Raw genomic sequence first — 14,741 nt, forward strand, 5'->3', positions numbered from 1 at the left:
AAGGGATGTTGGTGAATCTTCACACACAGGACTGCTGTGTAGATCCAACCATCTATCAATAGGGCGCTGTGACATGATGAAAGGGCCAGACCATGATCATTTCTGGAGGCAACCTCTGTCCTCTGGGCCTGAAAGCACCGAACGACAACATCCTCTGTTCAATTGTGTACACAAGTTGAGCCCCTCTCCCATGGACCACAACAGCAGAAAAGGGAGAGGTCAAGTGGGAGACACACCTTTATGAAGCTGAGCTCACACTTTCAAAGTTGTCCGATGGCTGCACACTTCACAGTACACACTACACAACCTGCTGTCTTGCATGTTTGGTCTCTAAACATGTGTACGACACATCAGTGAGCTTCTCTTATCATGTCTTGGAAGAGTTTACACATAACCAGTGTTGATTGGGAGCTTTCGTTGCAAAGTTTGTCTGCGATTTGCAAATTGGGCTGAAAAAAGTGTACTATGAACTTTCACTCAAAAGTGAATATAGGAGCATAGAAACTTTCTAAAATGTTCCACATATTAATTATGGAGACCTAGACATGTCAGGTAACAAGTATAAACACAGATTGTTTGTAATCACAACATAACACATAACACTATTATTGTTGTATAGTTGGCATTGAACAGCGCCAGGCATGCTGTTTTTCCCTGCTTACCCCCAGTGTCCTTCATAACAGACATGAGGGTGGTGTCCGTCTTCTTATCTAACTCATGATAAAGAGAATTTCTCAAAATGTTGAACTATTCCAAGAATGTATGAAAGATTATTAATAGGTCTAAGGGTTGATGTCTCTTTTTTATTCATGCACGTAAGAGGGAAGGTCACAACAGGTGTTGAATCACTGAAGAGATCAGCCAGGGTCAAAATATGCAGCACAAGTAACGACCTGTGTGTCTGATTGACTAATCAGTAAAGGAATCACTGGATTTGGAACAGTGATGTCTTCACTTCATCTGTAAGAGGAAAACAGAATTGACTAGTCTAAAGTTGCATTTGACACACATTACACATTTCTAACCCCCGAAACTGCAACCTCCCAGTCACAAGGGTCTCTTCACCTTCACCAGCTCAAACAGGTTCTGCATCAGGAGTTAAATCTGAATCTGTCCAAATCAACACAGGTGCCTCATTTTGGTTTCACTTGAAACACACATCTCTGCCGTACAGTTCAAAGTGAGGTTAGCGACAGTGCTGACGCTTCAGTCCATCCATGCAAAAGTGTTGTAGTGAAACAACATTAAATAATACCAATGAATAGAAATTGAATCAATTCCATTAATAATTAAAAACATTGTTATTTTAATTCAAATAATATGATGCTGTATTTTAGCTACTACTGGTTGATGCAAAACAAAGAAAGCAATTTTACATAAAAAATAACCATGGAGAATGTAAGCTCTGGACAGATGTGTGTGTAATGTGACCTTTTAACCCCATACAAAGCAGGATTAGCTATTTACCAAGACTAGATTTCAACAAATCCCAAATGTGTTGTACCACAGCCTCATACCTGACTCTTAAAAATATATTTCTAACATTAACTGTATATGATTCCTTCAAGGAAGAGTGCCTCTTCTGAAGGTGGACATGTTCTGTCCTACTCACTTCTGTCAGGAGACAGTTACATGAATAAAGTTGTTGTTCTTACTAAAGAGAGTGATTATGAGCTTTATAATTGCATGACAGAGTTCTGCAACATTGGAAAGCAACAGCACCATTTCCGTTATGGTTTAACAATAAGTATAAGGGCCAATATGAGAGCTGATGTCGTCCAGCGTCATCCCTCACCCCTTCCCACCCACCCGGGCCTGTCTGCAGGGTGACCCCTTCCTTTCCCTTCGTGACTGAGCGCCTCTCCTGCCGCACAGGAGGCATCAATTACAGGCCCCGGCCGTCCTGGTGTCATTGCTCTGTAATTAATGGGCTCTCCCTGGTGCTGCGCCATGGGGCCTGGCCTCACCGTGAACTCCACAGGAATTCAGAGACAAACACACACACACACACACACACACACACACACACACACACACACACACACAGGCAAAGCTTACACACACAACAAACCACGCACATGCATGCTGCGTTCAAGTGACATGTAACTTGAGAAATAATTGGCTGCCACCAGTTTGTGGGATTTTTTAGATTTGCACTTAAATTAAACACGGTGAAAAATGCTAGTTACGCATGTAGAAAGGCACACGCACCTCGGGACTCACACCTAAGAATTCAGAAATACCTGAGCCTGTTCCTCAGATATAGCCTCCTGCTCAAACACAGACAAAAGCAACTGAGAAAAGGTCACACATACACATACACACGCATACTCACAGGCTCATACACACACACATCCAGAGGCCCAGCCCCCTGCTGCTTGCCCCTTCATTTGTCAATCAGCCAGACAAACAGAAGCACAAGGTCCCCCAGGTCGCAGGGTCATGGGATCCTGTGATTCCTCTGCTACCCTAGATCTCAACACACACACACACACACACACACACACACACACACACACACACACACTGATCCGTCAGCCAGTCAAACAAACCCACAAAATTATGTCAACTTCTTTTCGACACCCTGAATCCTTTTGACTTTGAATCAGTTTCTCCTTTTCTGTTGACGAGTGTAAGATTCCATCAGTGGCTGACATACTCACAATATATCCCTTAGCTTTTCCTCTCCCTTTCCCTTAACCCCTTCCTCTGACCCTCTCAATTTCTTTCTTTCTTTCTTTCTTTGCCCTCGCTCCCTCCTTCAAACATCACGCCTGGAGCTGACACTGAGTGTGACCCTGCCTTTATTGTTGCAGCAGGGCAGAGGCGCAAACACAGGGCAGGGACTGTCACCCCAGTGATTAAAGAGCGCATGTTTTCAGTCAAACGCCTCAGAGGGGAGTGATCCCAGAGGGAGGGAGGGAGGGAGGGAGGGAGGGAGGCGGGGAGAGGCTCAGAGTCGAGCGGGGAGATAAAGAGCTTCTAGCGTTTTCACAGATGAAGAATAAAAGCATTTGGGAAAGTCAAACGGCACAAAGGGGACTTTTGCAAGGAGGTGAGGTTGTATTGTGCAAACAGTGGCAATTTATTAGAATAAAAACACACATCAGTTAGTGTTCGTGTTAAATTGATCTGTCAGCCAGAAAAACATGCACTGAAGTTTGTGCCATGATGACTTAAGGCCTGACAGAAAAGATTCAATCAGTGGCCTTTGGAATTTTTACCATCACGTGAGGGTCTTCCAGCTGTTAAATAAGCCTTTTTTTTGTTCTGTCATATATAAGCATTTTAGTAGGCCAACAATATATTGGCATTGTCATGTAAGCTCCATAAACCCTAATTTGGATCAGCACATGTGCAGGACCAACAAACTGAAGCCGTGGGGAGATTTGTCCTTGGCGGCTCGGAATAAAAGAGAGGCTTGTTGAGTAATGGCTGTGGGTCGGAAAAAAAGAGAGAGTCGTAGATGTGACATTTTGACCATTAGACCTCGCTCTGCAAAATATTATTTTTATTAATGTGAACAGGAATCGGTTTCTCCTACAACACTCACGAGGATTAAAACAAATAGGGCCATGAAAGTGCCGGGCAGGGGAAGAAATAAATAAATAGTACGGCTGCCTCCATATTTCATGTGACTTTCACCTCCAAGAGCTGTGGGCCCCTGTGTTAGGTGTCCAAGCTAAACACTCTGAAGTTTGCTCAGTCATAAATTAACGACTTGACAGTCAAAAGTGTTCAAACTAATTTGTCAAAACTTGCTCACTTTTTTCCACCGTTTAAATTCATTGCAGCAGTTTTTCTTTCTTTACTCCAGGCTTCCAGAAATGTGTTTCCCAGTACCTCGAGTACTCTGAAAAGATAATTTCGGGAAACTAAAACCCATTGACTGTACATCACGTGTACTCAGACCAAAATACATAAATTCCCCTGCTCTGAAATAGACTTGAATTAATTCCCACCCGAGTACAATTTATCTCCACGGTTTGCTGTCAAGGGATTGGGCTCAGAGAAACCTCCAGGCATCAGATCAACATTCATGGCTCATCAGCTCAACAACTTGTATTTTTGTTAATTCAGCAGTCGTGTTCTGCTAAAGTGGGATAATTACTATTGACAAGTTTTTGCCAAACATGCCAGAGTAGAGTCAACAGAGATGACGCCTTTGGCTCAGAGCGTCAGACAAACAAATGTCATGCAAGCCAGACAAAAAGAGTACGGCTGCATGAGGGCCGTGCACTTCACTGTAACTTTTCCTGCAACTGATTCCCTTTGACAGCATTGACAGTGTAACCGACCCCCTCCTCTTTTTTCTCTCTGTCTCACAGAAGGCCTCATGCAGTGATTCCCAATCAGGGGAGCTCATAGCACAGATGATTATGAGCCAGGCTATCTGATCCCCCCTGACATACTAAGCTAAAACTAACCCTCTCCTGTAGCTTCGGGCAGATATGAGAGTGGCATCAACTCTCTCATCTAACTCTTGGCAAGACAACCAGTAATCATAATTCCCCCAATCCTTTAACTATGCTTATTTATTACATTGCTAATCTTGTGCTACAAAAAAACAAGTCTTTGGCTGGTTTGGGGTCAAACAAAAACACATTATTACCTTCAACAAGGAACGTTATGTTTTTATCAGAACTTGTTTCAGCAGGATTACCTAAAAAGTATAAGTATTATGTGTCATGGGTCAGGTTTTTTTTGTTTTTACTTTCTTTGACTTTATTTTGAGGATCCTGATGAAAAAATGCAGACATGTTAAGGGGACTAATAGTTTGTAAAATTTGGTGTAGATCAAAACAAAACATGTGGTTTCATAAGAAAACTGTTGGGAATGGGCTCCGTGAGTGCCAGTCTAAAATTGTTTGTTTTTTAGGAGAATAATGCAAAAACTACAGGATGGATTACCATGACATTTTGTGGAGAGGTGAGGCATGAGCCAAGAAAGAACCCAGTCAATTTTGGTGCTGATCCAAATCTGGGGGCGGATCCAGGAATCTTATTTCACTTTCTTTAACATTGCTAGATTATTTGATCATTGTCTTTGACTTCTCAAAGAATAATTCATAGAACCTGATGAAAAAAAAGGTATGTTTAATGGACTGATATTTATGATTCAAAGTAAAAATCTAGATCGTGTGAATTGAAACGTGGTTTCATGAGGGGCTGTTGGGCCTTGGCGGAGGAATGCACTGAACTGAGTACCATTCTAGTTTCCATTAAGCCAGTAGAAATCCTTTTGTGTTGCTGTTGCAAACCTTCACAGTCTGTACGCACAGTCCCCACCACGGTCCCGGTTCCAGCCTCCTCCTCTCTGCACCCAACCCTCTGATCCAGAGCCCGACACATGCCAGCTCCCATCGCTCATCATCACTTCTACAGTCACATACGGATCCATTTTCCCTTCCCACTCCCCTCTATGTACATGTGTGTGTGTGTGTGGTCTGTGTGATCGTGAATGCATACGAGTGTGTGTGCGCTGTACCCAAAGAGACAGACAGGCACACGAGCATGAAATCCACCAAACCTCCTCTAATTCCCCCTGTAATTTATGGCTCTCAGATACATGTCATGCTTAGGCTAAACAAACGGTCCTTTGTCACTGACAGCAGCCTTTGATCAGGAAGAATCGGATTCGCTGTCTTGCTGCTGCACCGGATCTGCCCCTCACTGCTGCTACCGCCGCAAGGATTTCTGCTCACACACACACACACACACACACACACACACACACACACACACACACACACACACACACACACAGCGTACAGCCTAATGGTGCTGAAAGTTTTCCACTCACACCTCAGCACACACACACGTTCTTCAAGCACAACTCCGTCATCGGTTTACTCTGAACTTGTGACCCTGGCTATCACCCCCCCTTTGCTCCTTCTCCCACATGCCCAGTCACTCCGCAGGATGTCTGTACAGCCGGCCCCACTGGGAGAGTGACAGTCGTTGGGGAATTATTGAATTGCGGGAGGAGAGAGAAGGAGGTGAAGTTCTTATGGGGTCAAGCAGCAGCAGCATGCAGGGGAGAGTTCAACATCTGTAAAGTCACAGAAGTTGACGTGACCCCTACACCAACTGTCAGGGCCTTTGCCAGACCAGCTCACACACACACACACACACACACATACACACACACACATCCTCACTTTCTGGCAGCCATGTTGGAAGCCACTCAGTGCGAATCCATCCAAATGAAAACATAAGGTTTGGGCTTTTTAAAAAATTTTTTTTCATGTGTGGCAAGGTGGGATTCTATTTAAGCTGTCAGCGAGAGGGACATGTGTGTGTGTGTGTGTGTGTGTGTGTGTGTGTGGAGTTGTGGTGTAGAGTGATTAAACACGTCAGAGCCGGCCTGCAGGATTGACAGTAACGCCGGCTGACTTGGACACACGAGGGGGGAGAAAGACTGGGGGCACTTGTGTAACAGAGACACACAGGCAGGTACTGTTCTCCCGCCGAGCTCGAAACAAACCGCTGTTGACATCCCTGTCACCAACACTCATTTCTAGCGCTCAGTGAGATTAGACTCAACTGGCGGCGGCAGAGACAGAGGCATCAAATTAAGCGAGAGCGGCTGACAGCGAGCATGTTCAGCACGCTGGCTTTCTGCAGGCGGTTTTTCTTCCGCTTTGCCCTGCATGAAATGTTATCTCTCAGCCTGCATTCCAAGAGGAGGGATCAAAGATTAAACTCAGGGTAGATTTGGGGAGCGGTTTGAAGAGTGAGAACACCAAAGCGAAACGTGTGGTTTAGGGTGAAGTTTGAGGCAGAGATGCTTTCGAGACAGATTTAATCACTTGGCTTCCACCTTTGCAGACTTTGTTGTCATGACATGGGCATAATTCATTGCTCTGTCTCTGTTACACACATGCAGATATCACGTTCCCCACCCAGTCACTCACCCACCCACACACACTTTGAGACATCTTATCCCTCGCACACACACAAACAAACACACTGTCCCCCGCCCGCCTACCTACACATACACTCACACGTAGGCTTTTTGACAGAGTGAAGTTGTCAAGGAAATGGAGAGGAAATGACACAGGGCATATTTTCACAAATCTCCCCTGTTGGCATATCCCGCTCTGGCAGCGGGCCTGTCAGCGGCCTGTCTGCTCAGTTTAGCCATCAGACACAGTGCGAGTGCCAAACACACTGGGACACGCGTGTCCTTAGACAGGAGGGAAGACAGAGAGAATTGTAAACTCAGAGAGGCAGAGTCAAATGAAAAAAAAAATCTAGAGTTAAACCTGTGGAGTGTTGAAGTAAAATCCACATCCACAGAAAAATCTTCAGTCCAATTCCTACCCCTGCCCTCTAAATGCTCCTCTCCCCTAACAGAAATGTCAAATGCCAGGCCATTATCCCTTTTACCGCTATTGTAACCTGAACCGTGGGGCTCAGGGCTCCGTGCGTCACTGCGACTTTGGGAAAGTGACTCTGACAAGGTGGTGGCAACCAAGGCAGGCGATCCGCACGTCTACCTGCTTCACTGGAGGCGCTGCATTGGCCCTGATGACTGTCTCCCACAACCCCCTGCTCTGCTGCTGCTGTTGCTGCTTCCCTAAAAACACGTAGGCACTGCCCAGCTGAGTCCACCTTCCAACAGACACTCTGCTGTTCTGCTGCTGACCTCGGGCCTGACGCAGCCTCCTGTCACACAGCCCAACTAATTATCCTGGCATTACGAGGAAAAACACTAACAGGGGATGTTGCACACATTTTAAACAAATGTTGAGTCTGTGTATCCTGGATGACAGGCGGAGCAGAGGCCACGGTTCAGGCTATTGCACCAGTTACACTAAAGCAGGTGTCTCAAACAAGGGCCGAGAACCCAGGCCGCGAGGCAATTTCATAAAGCCCCTGGTAAATTGATGGGTAAATCCTTTTATTCTTTACATTGTCATCCTCGTTTACTTTAGAATAACCATTGTAACATTGCGACTTGCAAACCAGGAAATAAATTGGCCAGGTGCGCAATTTGTCCAACAAAACTAATAGCTGGGGTTTACAGGTCATGGATTAAGGGTGGTCGTCTTGACAACTGGAACCTAAATGTGTTTGTTATGGCTGAAAATGAAGGTGGAACTGGAAAACAGGAAGTAAAAAAAAATCTGGTTCATCTTTTGCAAAGACAGTATTAGGAGTTATTTCAAAGGCATGATGAGCGAGAAAATCTTCAGGTTAAGTGCAAAAATGCGTGCATTCAGCGATATGAAAATGTGGTTCAAAAGTCAATGCAATTTCACTGAAAAATTGGATTGAGTTTTGATTCGCAACTCATCTCCATAGTAACCATGGCTGTGGCTCATGGCTATCATGTCCTATGTCGTGACCCATGTCTTATTTTGTAGGAGAGATAAGAGTCAAATTTTTTCAACCAGATGAACCACAACATAACAGTATATTAATATATTCAGTGTTTCTACACTGATGAACATTGAGGATATTAAAAAGCATGAGAGGGAAATTGGCGCTGGTGTCTGTGTGTTGCAAAGAGAATCACATGATCGGAGTTTATGCTAGGCGGCTGTGGCTGAGGGGTAGAGTCATCCAGAAGGTTGACAGTTCAATCCCAGTCTTCGATCTGCATTCACAAGTGTACCTGGGCAAGATGGTGTCCCCCAAATTGCCCCTCACAGAAAAAAAAAAATGATGTTAATATATGCACTAGGAAAATGGCTATATTGGGCAGCTGTGGCTCAGGAGAGCGGGTCATGCACTAACCAAACGGTCGTCAAGTTCGATCCCTGTCTCCCACATTCTGCATGCTGAATAATCCTTTGGCAAGATACTGAACCCCAAAGAACCCCTGACAGCTGAGCCAGCATTGTGCGAGTGATGTATCATAGACAAAGTGCTGCACATAGATACATAAAGATGAGAAAAGCACCAAATAAATATAGACTATTGACACCATAGATTTATATATAAAGGCTTGATGTCTCGTTCGACGGAGCCGGACGTCACCACATGGCGGCCATCTTGCTAGGGGGCAGCTCGCTCACCCATAACATTGTGTTGGTAGAGGTAAATAACCATAACTTGCTAAATTTTCAACCGATTTTTAAACGATCTGGTTTGTTATAAACGTCAGAGATGTAGTTATGACACTGCATACATTATTCATTTTTTTTAGAAAATAACATAATTATTCATAAGTATGCAGTGTAGGGTTGCAAAATTCCGGGAATATTCAAAGTTGGAAACTTTCCATGGGAATAAACGGGAATATACGGGAATTAACAGGAATAAACTGGAAATTATGTGGGTAATTTATAATAACTGTATTTACCTTGTCATATACAGACATAAATATAAACATTTTGTTTTGTAATGGGCTGATTTGAGCCCTGAGGAAACTTTGGGCACTTGACTATACGCTTCTGCATCTTTGTGTCATTCTTAAGGCTAGATGAACAGATGAACAATCCTCAATCAGCATGCTAATATATTTTCCCCAGTAATATCATGGAAACTTACCTGACTAATCCTGCACACTACAGCAGGCCTCAATAGCCCTGCTGTAGAGTGAAGGATGCTGGGAGTTATCTGTGCATGTGATGGAAGAATGCTCAGTGGAGGGTTGAAACTCAACGTGCAGTCTGTGCTGCATTCCATACATCTTTAAAATAGTGTTTTGAACGATGTTTATATTGCTCAGCGTTTAATTTGCATAGTTTTTTTTTTCAAAATTCCCAAAATTCCCGAGCCTAATATTCCCGTGGAAATTTACCGGAAACTTTCCGCCCCTTTGCAACCCTAATGCAGTGTCATATCTACATCTCTGACTTTTTTTAAACCAAACCGTTTAAAAATCGGTTGAAAATTGAGCAAGTGATGGTTATTTACCACTACCAACACAATGTTATGGGTGAGCGAGCTGCCCCCTAGCAAGATGGCCGCCATGTGGGGACGTTCGTCTCCGTTGGCCGGCAACGCGGACGAGACATCTAGCCTTTATCTATAAATCTATGATTGACACCATTTAAAGCACATGATTGTTTCCAAAAGGTAAGACCACCACAGCAGTTGGTGGCATTCAGCAAAACAACTGAAGGAGAATGGAGGTCAGTCTGCTGCTGTCCGGCCCGGTGGAAGCCTGGTGGGAATCACCCTGGGCCGGAGCCACCTTTCACCACGGCCCTGTCTACAGCAGGGACAGAGTCCGGAGTACAACCAAGGACACGTGTGTCTGCTGCTGATCCCTCTGTGTGTGTATATGTGTGTTTGTTTACATCATTCTGCTGGTTTCTGCCAAGGGACATTTGATTATCCTGTCCTGGGGGGGAACTGTCTCCTTGGGGAGCGTGGGTGATTCGCTTGTGGCTATAGCCTGTCACCGCTTCCCCCCCACATCACTGCACACACACACAAACACACATTTCCACACACATACTGTGCACGCCGGGAAGGGGGAGATACAGTTAACATGTTCTCCCTAGGCAGTGTGAGGTCACCCCGTTCTCAATTTCCAAAGATACAGGGTCGCCACAGAGTTAGCCGAGGCCCTGTGGAAGCAACCAGTCATGTGTGATTTTCCAGTCCAGTGCTCCGTGATGAGCAGGCCTGGCCACGGCTCAGCCCCCAGGGCCCCGGCCCGCAGAGAGACTGGCGGAATTGGAGCTTGTCCACCTTCTGCTCTGGCCTTGTCGTATCATTGGGAACGAAGGCTCATCACGACCTGCCAAGCGGCGCTGCACTCATCATTCTCCTCCACTCTCCCTGCCGCGCCGAGGCCCCTGCCCTGCTAAATTATGCTTACCCACACCATTATTAGACTCATTATAGACCCATTTGAGTTGCTTTCAGCCTGTCACAGACGCTCAACTATGTCTTCAGCCTGACTTGATTTCCTCTGACAGGCTTTTCTTAAACGAAAATGCTGGGGCGGGTTGTGGGTGGTGCGATGGGGGGCCGGGGGGAAAGAGGAAAATGCCTCTTGAACGAGTCGAGCAAGAGGTCTGAAGGCTGATGTAGAACACCCATTTGCTTTTATGATGAGGCACATATTTAAGGTTTTGGCATGCTCACCATATCTAAATAAAATGATTTTAAATTTCACTTTGAGGCACACAGATATATTAATAATTGGCAGGTTAAGTTCATCTTGCTGCATGCTGACACATTTTTAAACACAGTTGAGAAATGACCTTCATTTCTGGAAACCCAAAGCCTTTCAGTTTGACTGTGCTTGGCAAACCGATGCATCTCACTTGGATTCCCAATTGCCTGTCAACTGCTGGGTCTGCCATCCATTCATTTCCTAAGTCATGTCCCCACTAAGCCCTTCTCTACATCTTTCATTCTGTCATCACTAACACGATAGGGAATTCCCCGGGAGGAAGGGAAACTTCATTGGGCAAGGCCAGAAGAAGTGTGTACCAGTTCCCCTCCATGCTGAACTCGAACAGAGCCAAGCTCTCTCAATCTGTGACGGCTCATTTGGCCGTGTCGCCCTGGGCTCTTGTTCCCTTGCTCCCTTGCCAAATTCAATCATTCTTTTTCATTTCTCCAGCTCATTTTGAGAATTTTGTGATTTTTCACTGTCAGCTGCGATCTTTTGAAGTTCTTTATTGGATTTCCTGCTGGACTGAGCTCCAAAGTCCATTTTACATTTCGCTCCAGCTCCGCTCCCTACTGCTGTTTCACTTTTGGGTTTCTGAAGTCTTTCGCAACATGGCCAACCTCTAAAGGCTTTCCAGTTCACTTTCCACTCTTAAAACCACTTAAAATAAAGCTCCCCTCCTACTTCATCAGTTGCAATCATTATTTCCTCATCTGGATTTGGCATTACTTACAGCGATAGTTCTTTGCATTTCAACTCTTGACTCTGTCAGGGGTAGTTGTGGGTGATACGACTGTCACGTCACTGCTCATTTATATCACATGGACTGACAGGAGGGCCCAGGCCAGCTCTGCTTCTGATAATGGCTGATCTAATCCACACCAGCGTGTACTTTCACCCACTCAGCTCCTCTGTTCTTGGCATTGATTCCTTTAAACCCAAAAAGCTTCTCTCTCGCACCCCCCTACATGTGTTTGCAATTCCCCTCCAGGGGGTTATGATTCAACAACGGCATCATCTCAATTCGTCTCAAAGCATGAAGCATCGCAAGAGAAACTAAAGTGGGAGACAAGACGGCCCTCTCTGCCCCCCCCCCTTCTCAGAGGCAAGAGCCTGCGTGTTTGGCGGAGTTGGACGTGAGGCTCGCTCTTTGGGATGTGGGAGTTTAAGAAGAGAGTGCCACGCTGGCCTAATCACATTACGGGTGCCATATTATGTGTCAAGCTGTCACTTTCAATTTGAGCCACCGCACTGCAGCAGCGGGCCCGGGCTTTTCTTCATATTTCTGTTTTTGATTGGGGTTTGATAGTGACTAGACTGGAACTGGGTGTACACAGCGAGCAGCAGAGACGCCATTCCACGGAGCAGAAGAGCGCAGATCATATGTTTACAATTAGCATTGGTTCGGTTGTGGATGGAAGGTTGTGTGTGTGTCTGTGGGGGGCTGGGGCAATCGTTCCCCACTGACCTCTTCACACTGAATCACATGTCTAATCTTATTCTTGTCTCCTGTTTGAACTGCTGTCATGTGTCTCATCGTCCAATCTGTCACACTGGTTGACGTGGAGACCGTGTCAAAAGGCTGGGGGGGGTGGGTTTGCGCAGGAGGAGCATGCATAGTCGCTCAACTCCATGAGCACGGCAAATTGAGAAGATACAGACTAACAAGAGGGAAAGCGAGTGTAGGAGGGGTTATGGGATGGGGGAGCAGGGCGGGAGTTCAGTCAAAACCAATTGTACTCCAATTGAGTGGAATGACTCAGAGGAATTGGTAGAATTTGGTCCTTTTGTGTGCAGGCTGCTGAGGCATTCGAACAATCAAGTTGAAATCCCCCCCCGGTTTTGCAACTCCGGAGAGTCTGTTTTGAAGCTATTGAGAACCAGCCTCCCCAGAGCAATCACTGTCCTCCCTTTCTCTCTCCCTCTTTACCTCCCTTCATTTATCTATCTCTCGCCTCATCTCTCCATCTGTCTCTGCCCCGATAGATCATGGGCTTGGAGATAGCCCAGGAAACCGTCAAGGCTGGGGGCTCTGAGCTGCTCTTTCAGACGAAGCTTCGGTATCAGTCGACAGTCGAGGAAACAAAAATAAGCGGAGATCAGATACAGAGGGAGATCGGGGGAGGGAGAGGCCTCGGTGGCCACGCTGAACTCTTGAGACATCCAGCTGTGTATCTGTCATTTTTAATGGGTTTTCATCTCAATCTTCTCCTTAACTGCTATTCCCAGCAATCTGAGAGCTGTTTTGTATCCAGTAGACGACCCAGAAACAATGTAATTTGAAATAGCACTGTAGTATGATTATAGTTCAGAGTTGGGTTTCCCAATAATTACCCAGACTTCAGCAGTTCATTAACTGTAGTAGGAGTTTAATCTTACAGTTAATGAACCATGTTTTTTTTACATTTCTCATAATAACAAGTGAGGTATCGAACTTGACATGGCGCCCTGTCTCTCTCTCGCAAACATTCAAACATCTGTCATAGTCAGACTGACTATTGGCATCACTGGGAGACATACGTCTAATGTCTGTTACATCCATAAAGTTTTTACCGTCCTAGTAGTTAGACAGAGCTCATCATAATAACAGTTCTCAACAAGCAGGAAAACATAGGTTTAACATCTGCACCTGCCTGTCATGCTCTGTTGCATGAGAGTGAACTGTGGGCTTTCACATCATAGATTAATCTCATTCTGTGAGAAGTACGAGTCTGACAAAAGATGCAGATTTCAAAGAGGCCGGTTATCATTGTTAGCTGCAAGCTACAGCTAAAAAGCTGTGGCTTACACATATTTGAATCAAATATGTTCCCGGTTGAAACAATGCAAATATACTTAGTATATACAAATATACTATCACTAAGGTTAAGTGGAAGCATAAATGTTGTTTTTCTTAAAGTATGTGATACTTACCATAATAAGAAGGTTTAGCTTTATTGCTCCTGTTAGTAGCTATATTCTGCTCTTAGCGGTTACACAGGTCGGCAGGTTGTTTAGCCCAGCAGGCACAGGTGAATTAAATTCAAATTAGTATTTATCAGTATGAGCATGTAAGCATTTTGAATTATTGAAATACCATGAAAACAATTTGACGGTATTCATGTTAGCATGCTGGTTTGGTCACACAGATGTGTGATTGCTGTGCTATAAGCTAGCTTGTAGTTTTGCTAAAATAATATATTCATCTTTTATATTTTATTCTTCAAACTGTTAAAGCCAGACTCCTGTCAAACATCACTTTACACAAGTCAACACCATGCATAGATAAGGTGATGTTTAACCAGCGGCAACTGTGTCTAAAAGACTTAATTACCAGTGAAGCATAGAGTGATGAGCTGTAGCTAATTGCAGTTTAGTAAAACCAGGACATGCACAAAACATGTCAAAGCAAAGCTGCCAGGCAAGTGCATCAAAATGTTACAGTTGGGTCATAAACTATACTCATTATACAAATTCACTGCCAGAGATTTATACGCCTCTCTTAACAGTACATAAAGACACCACAATGCCAGAGGCAGGGTTTCCACTGTATCATCTTTCACAAACGACCTTTGGGTAAAGTCCGGGGAATTGGGTCCAGACCTTCACACATGCACAACACAGCGGGAGCTTCTCTGCACAGACGAGTTCACAACAGCAAAAAAACCTCTGCTCA

Source organism: Limanda limanda, chromosome 5, assembly GCF_963576545.1.
Source record: "Limanda limanda chromosome 5, fLimLim1.1, whole genome shotgun sequence".
Lineage (NCBI taxonomy): Eukaryota > Metazoa > Chordata > Actinopteri > Pleuronectiformes > Pleuronectidae > Limanda > Limanda limanda.